Source organism: Salvelinus fontinalis, chromosome 24 (genome assembly GCF_029448725.1).
Source record: "Salvelinus fontinalis isolate EN_2023a chromosome 24, ASM2944872v1, whole genome shotgun sequence".
In the NCBI taxonomy this organism is placed as follows: domain Eukaryota; kingdom Metazoa; phylum Chordata; class Actinopteri; order Salmoniformes; family Salmonidae; genus Salvelinus; species Salvelinus fontinalis.
Window position 1 is genome coordinate 24,366,405 of NC_074688.1, and position 15,033 is coordinate 24,381,437.

At 45.9% G+C, this 15,033-nt stretch overlaps 1 protein-coding gene across 3 annotated transcripts in view; it reads right to left on the reverse strand.

Moving 5' to 3' along the window:
- LOC129822196 (membrane-associated phosphatidylinositol transfer protein 3-like) overlaps nucleotides 1–15,033 on the reverse strand; it is a 178,111-nt gene that overhangs the window by 84,821 nt on the left and 78,257 nt on the right. The gene's annotated exons all lie outside the window — the stretch shown is intronic.

Genomic DNA, 15,033 nt, shown 5'->3' on the forward strand with positions numbered 1-15,033 from the left:
CTCCAGAAAAGTCAATACTGACTCATCACACAGAATCCTGCCATATCCAGGCATATGGTTCTGTCACGATCACCGTAACTGCCTGGCACTGTCATATTTTGCATCTTGGCTTGTCAGAAACAGTCGAAACAATGCAAATATACCTTGGGATGAGGAAGATGGAGGAAGGACAAAGGAGAGTTATGGTTATTTTCCCAACCACCTGTATGGTGTCGTTCTGTGTTCCTGTGTGAAGTGTGGCAAGCCATTGGCTCCTGGCCAAACTCATTATCCTCCCTGAAGCCTCTGCATGCTCTGTCATCTTATTCCTGAGCTCCTCTCTCTCTCTCTCTCTCCCTCCCTCCCTCTCTCTCTCTCTCTCTCTCTCTCTCTCTCTCTCTCTCTCTCTCTCTCTCTCTCTCTCTCTCTCTCTCTCTCTCTCTCTCTCTCAGCTCTGTGATTTACTCACTGCTTGTTTATCTGTTCTCCCCCGGCTGGTAGCATCTGCCACGGGAGGCTTTCACACACTCACAGCCTGTCAGTTCCCAGCCCACAGCCTGTCAGCTCCCAGCCCACAGCCTGTCAGTTCCCAGCCCACAGCCTGTCAGTTCCCAGCTCACAGCCGGTCAGCTCCCAGCCCACAGCCTGTCAGCTCCCAGCCCACAGCCAGTCAGCTCCCAGCCCACAGCCTGTCATCTCCCAGCCTGTCAGTTCCCAGCCCACAGCCTGTCAGTTCCCAGCCCACAGCCTGTCAGCTCCCAGCCCACAGACTGTCAGCTCCCAGCCTGTCAGCTCCCAGCCCACAGCCTGTCAGTTCCCAGCCCACAGCCTGTCAGCTCCCAGCCCACAGCCTGTCAGTTCCCAGCTCACAGCCGGTCAGCTCCCAGCCCACAGCCTGTCAGCTCCCAGCCCACAGCCAGTCAGCTCCCAGCCCACAGCCTGTCATCTCCCAGCCTGTCAGTTCCCAGCCCACAGCCTGTCCGTTCCCAGCCCACAGCCTGTCAGCTCCGAGCCCACAGCCTGTCCGTTCCCAGCCCACAGCCTGTCAGCTCCCAGCCCACAGCCTGTCCTACTCTGCCTGCCTGTCTGCTTGCCTGCCAGCCACTCTGTCTCCGGCCACTTCTTGCCTCCTGCCTGCCTCCCCCATCCAATTTAACACTCAGGAGACCCACTGCACAATTTTGGTCAAAAGGTTAGCTACAGCAAATCAATTGAGAAGTTTCTTTGTAAGTGGGTTGTGGAATAACATTGGACCAGTACAGGGAGCACAGTGCCAGATTAGTCATACATTTAAAATGAATGTGTCATCAGAGGTTCTCTGCATATTTACAAAGAAGTCTTTCTGCTACTTACGTAACATTAATTGCAACCAAAACAAACCTCTCAATTATTGAGTAGTTGTAACATGGAGTAACAGAATGGGTTGAGTGAACCCAACTCACAGTCCCTAGTGATCTTCAATTTGCTTTTAAATTGGTGAACAGATTTTCAATTAGGTACAACCCTGAAAGCTATGCTAAAACATAGCCATGGTAGACAGGGGAGACTTTCGTGTAAGCGTCAGTGGAAGCTACATACAGTACAAGCACAGCTGGTTGTAGACAGACAGAAGCCTACTTTACTATAAATAAGACATATTTTTTTAAATGTTGAAGTGCATTGACGTAATCCTATTTGTGACAGGGAAGCGGAGTGGTGAAAAACAGTCTCCTGTGGCCCTCTGTAAGCCTCTCCTGCAGCTTGACAGCCTAGCTAACAGCAGGGGATCCATCCAGGTTACCAAAAGAGTCCAACTCTCCCTCCCTCTTTCTTATACGTTTTACCTTTCTTTTTATCTCTCCCTCACTCTCTCTCACAGCGCCGTCCCTCTCTCGTGTTGTGCCAATCAATATGTGCATTACAAGGCTCAGAGGCACATATGGTCACTGTCTGCCTCTCTCACTAAACTAATGAATTTGCCCAGAAAGCCCTCTCTAGACTCCTCCAAGTCAGGAGCTAAGGGTGCCAGAACTCAGAAGCAATGTCTTTTGTCACCACCACATCTCAACCATACTCTCAAAGCCATCATATTCACTTCAGTTTCAGACTCTTGAGTCATTTAATAGTGCAGTAAAAAACTGGACATTTGGTTTGTTTGCTAGTACTAAATGTGGACATTTTTCATTTAGTAAAATGCTGTATAATAAATTGAATCATGGAAATTGTGTTCTGTAGGACAACCATAACCAATATTAGTTTAATATTTAATAGTGTGAACAAACTGTAAACAAATAAGAATATTCTGGATAATTGCATATCTATGACCTTTAGAGAGAGAGAGAGAGAGAGAGAGAGAGAGAGAGAGAGACAGACAGACAGACAGACAGACAGACAGACAGACAGACAGACAGACAGACAGACGGGGAGAGGGGAGAGGGGAGAGAGGAAGCAGTAGAGAAAGAGATCAGCAGGAAGAGAGAAACTGGGAGAGAGAGAAGCAACAAGGAGAAAGGATATTGGCAGTATGTCAGTGCTAGCTAGTGAAGGAAGGGTGAATTATTGATTTGCGTCCTGATCCCTCGGTGCCGTTCTGTCTTGACCACTGTGTCTTAGAATGTCATTCCTCCATAAATTCAATGAAGGCATGTTGTTGTCCTTCCATGTCTCCTGTCCCTGTCAATTGCAGAGTACTCTCTCCCTACAACTACTGCCACACTGACAGATTTCTATCAGCTTAGAGGCAGCAGAGAGAGCGAGCGAGAGAGAGAGAGACTCCTAACGTTGCCACGTTGCTGTGAGGCCAAAGACAGAAAGAGTGAGTTTACAGAATACAGATTTCCAATAAAAAGTTGTACACACTCCAAAATATATTTCCCAAAGTATCACCAACAGGGCTATGTAATGTCAGCTCCACTTCGACTGAGGGTTTGTGAATTGTGAGGCTAACTCTTAGAGAGGCCTCACTGGAGAGGTAGACCCTGAGAGAACCTACCCAGAACAACACTTAAAGGTGAGCCCTGTTTGACGACGAAGGCCCCGTGTACACTTAGTGCTGGAGGGAATGTATGAATTCAATGTGACAACTCACTCATCGCATGCCCCCACTGTTTTGTGTACAGCACTAAGCACCTTAACTACATTCACCTAGCTTGGTCCAGCCAGGGAATGCTAGCTATGTACTAGCCTCCCAATACCACAGACAGACATCACAATAGAATCACAATCAATTCTAACAAAGTTACATCCCTTAACATGATTGCCAGTTTGCCACAGTCAATGAACTAGGTTACGTAATACATTTTCCAGAGCATGTCGTTGTTAATTAACCATATATTGAACGAGTACAAATCATGAAAATGAGTGATGGATAGAAATGGTTAGGAACCAGTCAGGGTCTGCATCAGAAATGGCACCCTATATGCACTGTCTACTCTTGACTATGGCCCGCATAGGACTCTGGTCAAAAGTAGTGCACTATATTGAATAGGGTGCCATTTTGGATGCTGATCCTAATGAAAGTGTCACGCCCTGACCATAGATTGCTTTGTATATTTCTATTTTTTGTTTGGTCAGGGTGTGATGCGGATGGACATTCTATGTTTGTATGTCTATGTTTTCTATTTCTATTGTGTTTGGCCTGGTATGGTTCCCAATCAGAGGCAGCTGTCAATCGTTGTCTCTGATTGAGAACCATACTTAGGTAGCCTGTTTTCCCACATTGAGTTGTGGGTGGTTATTTTCTGTTTAGTGTTTTTGTTGTACCTTTCAGAACGGTTCGTTTTGTCGGTTTGTTGTTTTTGTACGGGTGTTCATATTTATTAAAAGTATTATGAATACTTATCACGCTGCACTTTGGTGCTCTTCTCCTTCTCCCGACGACAATCGTGACAGAAAGATTGTTTTCAGTATGATCTGACATGGAGCTGTGACCTCTGTGACCTGGCCCTGGAACAGTGGAGGTATGCTAACATCCAGCTTCGTCTGTTCATTAAGGCTGGGAATGGCCATGGACCTCACTCTATGATATTACACGATACAGCAAATCAATTCAGATGGTATTGGTCACATACACATGTTTAGCAGATGTTATTGGTCACATACACATGTTTAGCAGATGTTATTGGTCCATACACATGTTTAGCAGATGTTATTGGTCACATACACATGTTTAGCAGATGTTATTGTGAGTGTAGCAAAATGCTTACCTAACTCCAACAGTGCAGTAGTATCTAATAATTCTGCCGATTTGATATATATTGCGATTCTCACGATTTGATATGTATTGTGATTCGATACTGTGATCCAATAGCCCAGATAGCCTAGGCTATAGCTGTCTCCTTCATAAACTATATCGCTTGTTATCATTATCTCTGCTCTGCTCTGCCTTTCTTTTTTGACACACTTTTATTATTCCAGACAGAAAAGGTCTTTGTCTCCCCAGCTCTCATGCTTTGGGTATTTTCTGTTTAAAGAGGGAAATAGCAATAAGGCAAAAATGGAAAAAGTAATTAAACAGGAATTAGCGAAAAGGGGATATTGTGCCTGCTAGGGTAGCAGTGTATTGAAAACTTGGCTGGCCAGGGGCGAGAATGATGCAATGAGAATACAGATGAGGATAGAGAAGATGCTATTCCCACTACATGTGTACATGTCTGAGAGCAGCTAGCTACAGAGTGTAGGTAGGGCTAGAGAGAGCAGCTAGCTACAGGGTGTAGATAGGGATAAAGAGAGCAGCTAGCTACATGGTGTAGGTAGGGCTAGAGAGAGCAGCTAGCTACAGGGTGTAGGTAGGGCTAGAGAGAGCAGCTAGCTACAGGGTGTAGGTAGGGCTAGAGAGAGCAGCTAGCTACAGGGTGTAGATAGGGCTAGAGAGAGCAGCTAGCTACAGGGTGTAGGTAGGGCTAGAGAGAGCAGCTAGCTACAGGGTGTAGGTATGGCTAGAGAGAGCAGCTAGCTACAGGGTGTAGGTAGGGCTAGAGAGAGCAGCTAGCTACAGGGTGTAGGTAGGACTAGAGAGAGCAGCTAGCTACAGGGTGTAGGTAGGGCTAGAGAGAGCAGCTAGCTACAGGGTGTAGGTAGGGCTAGAGAGAGCAGCTAGCTACAGGGTGTAGGTAGGGCTAGAGAGAGCAGCTAGCTACAGGGTGTAGGTAGGGCTAGAGAGAGCAGCTAGCTACAGGGTGTAGGTAGGGCTAGAGAGAGCAGCTAGCTACAGGGTGTAGGTGGGGCTAGAGAGAGCAGCTAGCTACAGGGTGTAGGTAGGGCTAGAGAGAGCAGCTAGCTACAGGGTGTAGGTAGGGCTAGAGAGAGCAGCTAGCTACAGGGTGTAGGTAGGGCTAGAGAGAGCAGCTAGCTACAGTAGACAGGGATAAAGAGAGCAGCTAGCTACAGGGTGTAGGTAGGGCTAGAGAGAGCAGCTAGCTACAGGGTGTAGGTGGGGCTAGAGAGAGCAGCTAGCTAGAGGGTGTAGGTAGGGCTAGAGAGAGCAGATAGCTACAGTAGACAGGAATAGAGAGAGCAGCTAGCTACAGGGTGTAGGTAGGGCTAGAGAGAGCAGCTAGCTACAGGGTGTAGGTAGGGCTAGAGAGAGCAGCTAGCTACAGTAGACAGGGATAGAGAGAGCAGCTAGCTACAACACTCCTCTCTTTCAGTCCCATCCCAGAACCTCAAATTGGCTGGGGTGATAAATAACATGTGTGGTGCCATCATGAGAAGGGTGTGGACTCTCTGTGGACCATTCAGCTTCCATAATAGTGAAGAAATCAAAACTATTTAATAACACATATGGAATCATGTAGTAACCAGAAAAGTGTTAAACAAATCAAAATATACTTTATATTTGACATTCTTCAAAGTAACAACCCTTTGCCTGGATGACAGCTTTGCACACTCTTTTGTGGAGCGATAGGTAACGATGCTTCGAGGGTGACTGTTGTTGATGTGTGCAGAGGGTCCATGGTTCGAGCCCAGGCTGGGGCGAGAGCTGTAAGCAATACTGTTACATTTAGTTATTTTACTTAGTCATCTTAAGTACTTCCTTAGTGCAGTGGTAGAAAAAGTACGCAATTGTCATACTTGAGTAAAAGTAAAGATACTTTAATAGAAAAGGACTCAAGTAAAAGTGAAAGTCACCCAGTGAAATACTAGAGAGTAAAAGTAAAAGTATTTGGTTTTAAATATATTTAAGTATCAAAAGTCATTTCAAAAGTATAAATCATTTCAAATTCCTTATATTAAGCAAAGCAGATGGCACCATTTTCTAGTTTTTAACATTTACCTATAGCCAGGGGCACACTCCAACATCATTTACAAACAATGCATTTGTGTTTAGTGAGTCTTCCGGATCAGAGGCAGTAGAGATGACCACATGTTCTCTTGGTAAGTGCTTGAAATGGACCCTTTTCCTGTCCGGCTAAACATAAAAAAATTCCTTTTGGGTCTCAGAGTAAAAAGTACATGATTTTCTTTAGGAATGTAGCGAAGTAAAAGTTAAAGTTAAAATACAGATACCCCAAACAACTACTTAAGTAGTAATTACTTTACACCACCGCCTTAGTGTTGACATTTTGTTTCCAAGTTGGCGTAGCAGTGTAGACGTCTTTGTCCTGTCGTGTCCCGTGTCCCTTGTATATATATTTTTACATCTTTTTCTTCGCATATCTTTTAAAAATACTTTCTTAAACCTCAACTTCTAAATACTCTCCTGCAACCCGCCTCACCCAATGTGGCGTGGATCTGCTTTTTTCTAAAGTATTTCTATTTACTTCTGATCTGGAATCCATCTACTGAAGATAGCCAGCTAACTGCCTTCCAGCTATCAGTTAGCAAACCATTGCTAGCGGTCATCAGCTAACCTTTAGCTCGGAAAGCTCTCGCTAGTTCGAACAACGTGACTAAAACCAGAGCATAACGGACCTATTTCTCTCCATATCCCCGGATTCCTACCGCAAACTCTGAACATTTTCATCTGGATCTTCGAAACTAGCTAACCACAATCCCGGGTGACCACTCCTGGCTAGCGTTTCCATCCCGGAGCAAGCACCAATTAGCCTGAAGCTAGCCCGGCTAGGGCTCCTGTGCTACCACTGAAGCCCACTCCTGGGCTACAATATCCGGACCCCTTTACTGCCGGTACGGAGCACGGAACCCCGCCGATCCTCTACGACTGGAATACCGACATAATCTGCCCGAGGACTCCAACAGGCCCCTCAGGCGTGACGCCCGCTGAAGGCCCATTCTGCTAACCTACTAGGCCTGTTAGCTACCTAGAGCTACCTGGAACCCTACTAATTCCACGACTGGTCTATCGACGTCACCGCACGAAGAGGCAAAAACAGACTCCCCCCCCCCATCGCGACGTCCCCCAAAGGCTAACTTGCCTGCCCCGGTCTGCTAACTGCTAGCTTATCTTGCAGCTAGCGCAGCCAGGAAGCTAGCACCGGTTAGCAAACACAATTCTACAATTCACAACCTCTCTTTCGCCATCGCTATCCGGCTTGGACTCTCTGTCGACACGACCACGTCTGGTCTGCAGACGTGCCCTCAACCGGTGCCCTCAACCGGCCTCCGTCTGAGCAGACCCCCTCCGTCTGAGCAGACCAACCCCCCGGGCTGCTAACTTTAAACGCGTGCTAGCTTAGTGGAGGCCTCACTGCTCCATCTACGGCTGCCCCCTGGACACTATGATCACTTGGCTACATAGCTGATGCCTGCTTGACTGTCCATTAATTCATGGTACTCCATTCTGTTTATTTGTGTTTTATCTGTCGGCTCTGTGCATTAACTCAGGATCTGTGTGTAGTTAATCCGACCCTCTCTGCCCAGTCGTCGCCATTTTTACCTTCTGTTGCTGTGTTAGCTGACTAGCTGTTGTTATCTCACCTGTTGTTTTAGCTAGCTCTCCCAATCATGACCTGCAATCACTTTATGCCTTATTGTATGTCTCTCTCAAATATCAATATGCCTTGCATACTGTTGTTCAGGCTAGTTATCATTGTTTTGGTTTGCAATGGACCCCGTAGTTCCACTCTCCGTACCTCTGATACCTCCTTTGTCCCACCCCCCACACATGCGGTGACCTCACCCATTGAGACCAGCATGTCCAGAGATACAACCTCATCATCACCCAGTGCCTGGGCTTGCCTCCGCTGTACCCGTGCCCCACCATACCCTGGTCTGCACATTATGCCCAGAATCTATTCTACCACACCCATAAATCTGCTCCTTTTATTCCTTGTCCCCAACGCTCTAGGCGACCAGTTTTGATAGCCTTTAGCCGCACCCTCATCCTACTACTCCTCTGTTCCTCGGGTGATGTGGAGGTAAACCCAGGCCCTGCATGTCCCCAGTCACCCTCATTTGTTGACTTCTGTGATCGAAAAAGCCTTGGCCTCATGCATGTCAACATCAGAAGCCTCCTCCCTAAGTTTGCCTTACTCACCGCTTTAGCACACTCTGCCAACCCTGATGTCCTTACCGTGTCTGAATCCTGGCTTAGGAAGGCCACCAAAAACTCTGAGATTTCCATACCCAACTATAACACTTTCCGTCAAGATAGAACTGCCAAAGGGGGAGGAGTTGCAATCTACTGCAGAGATAGCCTGCAAAGTTCTGTCATACTTTCCAAGTCTATGCCCAAACAGTTCGAACTTCTAATTAAAAAAATTAATCTCTCCAGAAATAAGTCTCTCACTGTTGCCGCCTGCTACCGACCCCCCTCAGCTCCCAGCTGTGCCCTGGACACCATCTGTGAATTGATCGCTCCCCATCTAGCTTCAGAGTTTGTTCTGTTAGGTGACCTAAACTGGGATATGCTTAACACCCCGGCAGTCCTACAATCTAAGCTTGATGCCCTCAATCTCACACAAATCATCAAGGAACCCACCAGGTACAACCCTAAATCCGTAAACATGGGCACCCTAATAGACATTATCCTGACCAACTTGCCCTCCAAATACACCTCTGCTGTCTTCAATCAAGATCTCAGCGATCACTGCCTCATTGCCTGTATCCGCCACGGGTCCACGGTCAAACGACCACCCCTCATCACTGTCAAACGCTCCCTAAAACACTTCTGCGAGCAGGCCTTTCTAATTGACCTGGCCCGGGTACCCTGGAAGGATATTGACCTCATCCCGTCAGTTGAGGATGCCTGGTCATTCTTTAAAAGTTACTTCCTCACCATATTAGACAAGCATGCTCTGTTCAAAAAATGCAGAACCAAGAACAGATATAGCCCTTGGTTCACTCCAGACCTGACTGCCCTCGACCAGCACAAAAACATCCTGTGGCGAACTGCAATAGCATTGAAGAGCCCCCGCGATATGCAACTGTTCAGGGAAGTCAGGAACCAATACACACAGTCAGTCAGGAAAGCAAAGGCCAGCTTTTTCAAGCAGAAATTTGCATCCTGTAGCTCTAACTCCAAAAAGTTCTGGGATACTGTAAAGTCCATGGAAAACAAGAGCACCTCCTCCCAGCTGCCCACTGCACTGAGGCTAGATAACACGGTCACCACTGATAAGTCCGTGATAATCGAAAACTTCAACAAACATTTCTCAATGGCTGGCCATGCCTTCCACCTGGCGACTCCAACCTTGGCCAACAGCCCCGCCCCCCCCGCTGCTACTCGCCCAAGCCTCCCCAGCTTCTCCTTTACCCATATCCAGATAGCAGATGTTCTGAAAGAGCTGGAAAACCTGGACCCATACAAATCAGCTGGGCTTGACAATCTGGACCCCCTATTTCTGAAACTGTCCGCCGCCATTGTCGCACCCCCTATTACCAGCCTGTTCAACCTCTCCTTCGTATCATCTGAGATCCCCAAGGATTGGAAAGCTGCCGCTGTCATCCCCCTCTTCAAAGGGGGAGACACCCTGGACCCAAACTGTTACAGACCTATATCCATCCTGCCCTGCCTAGCTAAGGTCTTCGAAAGCCAAGTCAACAAACAGATCACTGACCATCTCGAATCCCACCGTACCTTCTCCGCTGTGCAATCCGGTTTCCGAGCCGGTCACGGGTGCACCTCAGCCACGCTCAAGGTACTAAACGATATCATAACCGCCATCGATAAAAGACATTACTGTGCAGTCGTCTTCATCGACCTGGCCAAGGCTTTCGACTCTGTCAATCACCATATTCTTATCGGCAGACTCAATAGCCTCGGTTTTTCTAATGACTGCCTTGCCTGGTTCACCAACTACTTTGCAGACAGAGTTCAGTGTGTCAAATCGGAGGGCATGTTGTCCGGTCCTCTGGCAGTCTCTATGGGGGTACCACAGGGTTCAATTCTCGGGCCGACTCTTTTCTCTGTATACATCAATGATGTTGCTCTTGCTGCGGGCGATTCCCTGATCCACCTCTACGCAGACGACACCATTCTGTATACTTCCGGCCCTTCCCTGGACACTGTGCTATCTAACCTCCAAACGAGCTTCAATGCCATACAACACTCCTTCCGTGGCCTCCAACTGCTCTTAAACGCTAGTAAAACCAAATGCATGCTTTTCAACCGTTCGCTGCCTGCACCCGCACGCCCGACTAGCATCACCACCCTGGACGGTTCCGACCTAGAATATGTGGACATCTATAAGTCCCTAGGTGTCTGGCTAGACTGCAAACTCTCCTTCCAGACTCATATCAAACATCTCCAATCCAAAATCAAATCTAGAGTCGGCTTTCTATTTCGGAACAAAGCCTCCTTCACTCACGCCGCCAAACTTACCCTAGTAAAACTGACTATCCTACCGATCCCCGACTTCGGCGATGTCATCTACAAAATAGCTTCCAATACTCTACTCAGCAAACTGGATGCAGTTTATCACAGTGCCATCCGTTTTGTTACTAAAGCACCTTATACGACCCACCACTGCGACCTGTATGCTCTAGTCGGCTGGCCCTCGCTACATGTTCGTCGTCAGACCCACTGGCTCCAGGTCATCTACAAGGCTATGCTAGGTAAAGTGCCGCCTTATCTCAGTTCACTGGTCACGATGGCTACACCCACCCGTAGCACGCGCTCCAGCAGGTGTATCTCACTGATCATCCCTAAAGCCAAAACCTCATTTGGACGCCTTTCCTTCCAGTTCTCTGCTGCCTGCGACTGGAACGAATTGCAAAAATCTCTGAAGTTGGAGACTTTTATCTCCCTCAACAACTTTAAAAATCTGCTATCCGAGCAGCTAACCGATCGCTGCAGCTGTACATAGTCCATCTGTAAACTACCCACCCAATTTACCTACCTCACCCCCATACTGCTTTTATTTATTTACTTTTCTGCTCTTTTGCACACCAGTATCTCTTCTTGCACATGATCATCTGATGATTTATCACTCCAGTGTTAATCTGCTAAATTGTAATTATTCGATTTATTGCCTACCTCATGCCTTTTGCACACATTGTATATAGATTCTTTTTTTTCTACCATGTTATTGACTTGTTTATTGTTTACTCCATGTGTAACTCTGTGTTGTTGTCTGGTCACACTGCTATGCTTTATCTTGGCCAGGTCGCAGTTGCAAATGAGAACTTGTTCTCAACTAGCCTACCTGGTTAAATAAAGGTGAAATAAAATTAAAATAAAACACAGTGATGTAAGCTAATGTTTCACAAGCCTGGCAGCACTGAGCCACTGTGACAACAGCCAAATCCCAATCCATTGTTTTCTTGTTTTCCATACACTCCATAATTCCCAAAATATCAGTTATGTAATTAAGCTATTTTAGGCTGAGACTATGCATCAATCACAGAGTGAAGTGGAAAAACATAGCGATCTAATGTAGTCACAGCTGCGTTGCAGAAATATGCTGATAAGACTTTGTTTATCCAGGTGGAGAGGTGGATAGGCCTAAAGACATGAGACAGATCTATAATGTTAGAAAGATAGGCGGGCTCTGTTTGTGGCTTCGCTGGGCAGGCTGTGGAGGGGGAACAGAGGACTGCTACAGTACATTAGAAGCAGGTATGCTGCAGGGAAGCCTGTCAGTGCTGTTATCCATTGCTGTGACTCTGTCATGGTAGAGAGCTGAGTGCTGATAGTGGGGGGTTTAAGATGGCTTTATTAATGTAGGAACAGATAGAGAGAGAAAATTAAGAAATCAAGAAAGAGGGAGACTGAGAGAAAAAGACTTGAGAGAGATTAAGAGAGAAATTGAGAGACAGAAACTTTGACAGAGGGACTGAAAGAGCGATAGAGACAGAACATGACTAAGAGAGAGTGAGTTAGTGAAAGAGAAATTGAGAGATAGATACAAAGTAAAGTCAATGCCAGTGCTGGCTGCAGGGCCTGAGAATACTCTACAGCCTCTTGTTTCTCAGGGAGGTTAGTCAGGCTGAGTTTGTGTGGCATAAAGCCTCTGGACTTATATTAAGGGAATGGAGTGTATATTAGTGTAATGGAGGCTGTTGTATTGGATTTACCCTTTGTCCCCCATGTCTCCTAAACGTCTGAACCAGGAGTTTGATTTCAGACCATTTCTTACATGAATATGTTACGTTGGTTTGTCTTGCCATCCAGGTCTCCACTTGGTAATATTGTACATATGCATATATTCCATTTTCTGTGAGTACTACGTGCCCATCTCATTGATTTCAATTTATTTGAGGTACGCAAGTTGTTATTGAAATAGGTCACTGTAATTATATCTACAGCCACTGCATGTCCTGGGCTTAATGGTTATATGGGTGGTATTCCAACAGCTTCCAGAGTAAGCTTTTCTACTGTTGCCTAGGTATTAACTAGGACCGATTAGTATGTAAATAATATTTTATGACCATATGTGCCTCTGTGATGAATTATGATTGACTATACGCAAAAGTTGAATTGAAATGTTTTCACACCCACCATGTGTCATGTGTGTAATGGTCATGTGAGGTGAAATGTGTATATTTTGGGACGTGAGTTTGACTTGATGAAGATCTGTTTTGGATTGAAACGTTGTCAATAAAGCGGTGAATTGGGAGCAGAAACAGTGTGCAGGCCTTCCTGTTCTTTACAGGAATTGAGGCTGTGACAGATCTTAACTGTTGCACATTACTAGCCCAGGGTAACCATTGTTTTCTCCAAAAGCATACTCCAACCTAGTCCAGTGAATTCACTTAAGCACTTAGCTATCCCTGTTCAGCTCAGTTCCTCATCCCTGCATGGGTAACCAGAATGATCAGCCATTGACACCAATTAAACAGTAATCAAGTGAGTAAGTAAAAGAGCAGAGAGGAGCTGTCAGGTGCCTAGCTGGCATTCCCAACATACAAATCAAATCAATTGGTCGCAAAGACATATTTAGCAGATGTAATTGCAGGTATAGCGAAATGATTGTGTTCCTAGTTCCAATAGTGCAGAAGTATCTAACAATTTACAACAATACACACAAATCTAAAAGTAAAAGAATGGAATTAAGAAATATAGAAATATTAGGACGAGCAATGTCGGAGTCCGGAGTATAAATAAATAAATACATAAATATATATATATATACAGTGGGGAGAACAAGTATTTGATACACTGACGATTTTGCAGGTTTTCCTACTTACAAAGCATGTAGAGGTCTGTAATTTTTATCATAGGTACACTTCAACTGTGAGAGACGGAATCTAAAACAAAAATCCAGATAATCACATTTTATGATTTTTAAGTAATTAATTAGCATTTTATTGTATGACATAAGTATTTGATACATCAGAAAAGCAGAACTTAATATTTGGTACAGAAACCTTTGTTTGCAATTACAGAGATCATACGTTTCCTGTAGTTCTTGACCAGGTTTGTACACACTGCAGCAGGGATTTTGGCCCACTCCTCCATACAGATCTTCTCCAGATCCTTCAGGTTTCGGGGCTGTCGCTGGGCAATACGGACTTTCAGCTCCCTCCAAAGATTTTCTATTGGGTTCAGGTCTGGAGACTGGCTAGGCCACTCCAGGACTTTGAGATGCTTCTTACGGAGCCACTCCTCCGTTGCCCTGGCTGTGTGTTTCGGGTCGTTGTCATGCTGGAAGACCCAGCCACGACCCATCTTCAATGCTCTTACTGAGGGAAGGAGGTTGTTGGCCAAGATCTCGCGATACATGGCCCCATCCATTCTCCCCTCAATACGGTGCAGTCGTCCTGTCCCCTTTGCAGAAAAGCATCCCCAAAAAATGATGTTTCCACCTCCATGCTTCACGGTTGGGATGGTGTTCTTGGGGTTGTACTCATCCTTCTTCTTCCTCCAAACACGGCGAATGGAGTTAAGACCAAAAAGCTCTATTTTTGTCTCATCAGACCACATGACCTTCTCCCATTCCTCCTCTGGATCATCCAGATGGTCATTGGCAAACTTCAGATGGGCCTGGACATGCGCTGGCTTGAGCAGGGGGACCTTGCTTGCGCTGCAGGATTTTAATCCATGACGGCGTAGTGTGTTACTAATGGTTTTCTTTGAGACTGTGGTCCCAGCTCTCTTCAGGTCATTGACCAGGGCCTGCCGTGTAGTTCTGGGCTGATCCCTCAACTTCCTCATGATCATTGATGCCCCACGAGGTGAGATCTTGCATGGAGCCCCAGACCGAGGGTGATTGACCGTCATCTTGAACTTCTTCCATTTTCTAATAATTTCGCCAACAGTTGTTGCCTTCTCACCAAGCTGCTTGCCTATTGTCCTGTAGCCCATCCCAGCCTTGTGCAGGTCTACAATTCTATCCCTGATGTCCTTACACAGCTCTCTGGTCTTGGCCATTGTGGAGAGGTTGGAGTCTGTTTGATTGAGTGTGTGGACAGGTGTCTTTTATACAGGTAACGAGTTCAAACAGGTGCAGTTAATACAGGTAATGAGTGGAGAACAGGAGGGCTTCTTAACGAAAAACTAACAGGTCTGTGAGAGCTGGTATTCTTACTGGTTGGTAGGTGATCAAATACTTATGTCATGCAATAAAATGCGAATTAATTACTTAAAAATCATACAATATGATTTTCTGGATTTTTGTTTTAGATTCCGTCTCTCACAGTTGAAGTGTACCTATAATAAAAATGACAGACCTCTACATGCTTTGTAAGTAGGAAAACCTGCAAAATCGGCAGTGTATCAAATACTTGTTCTCC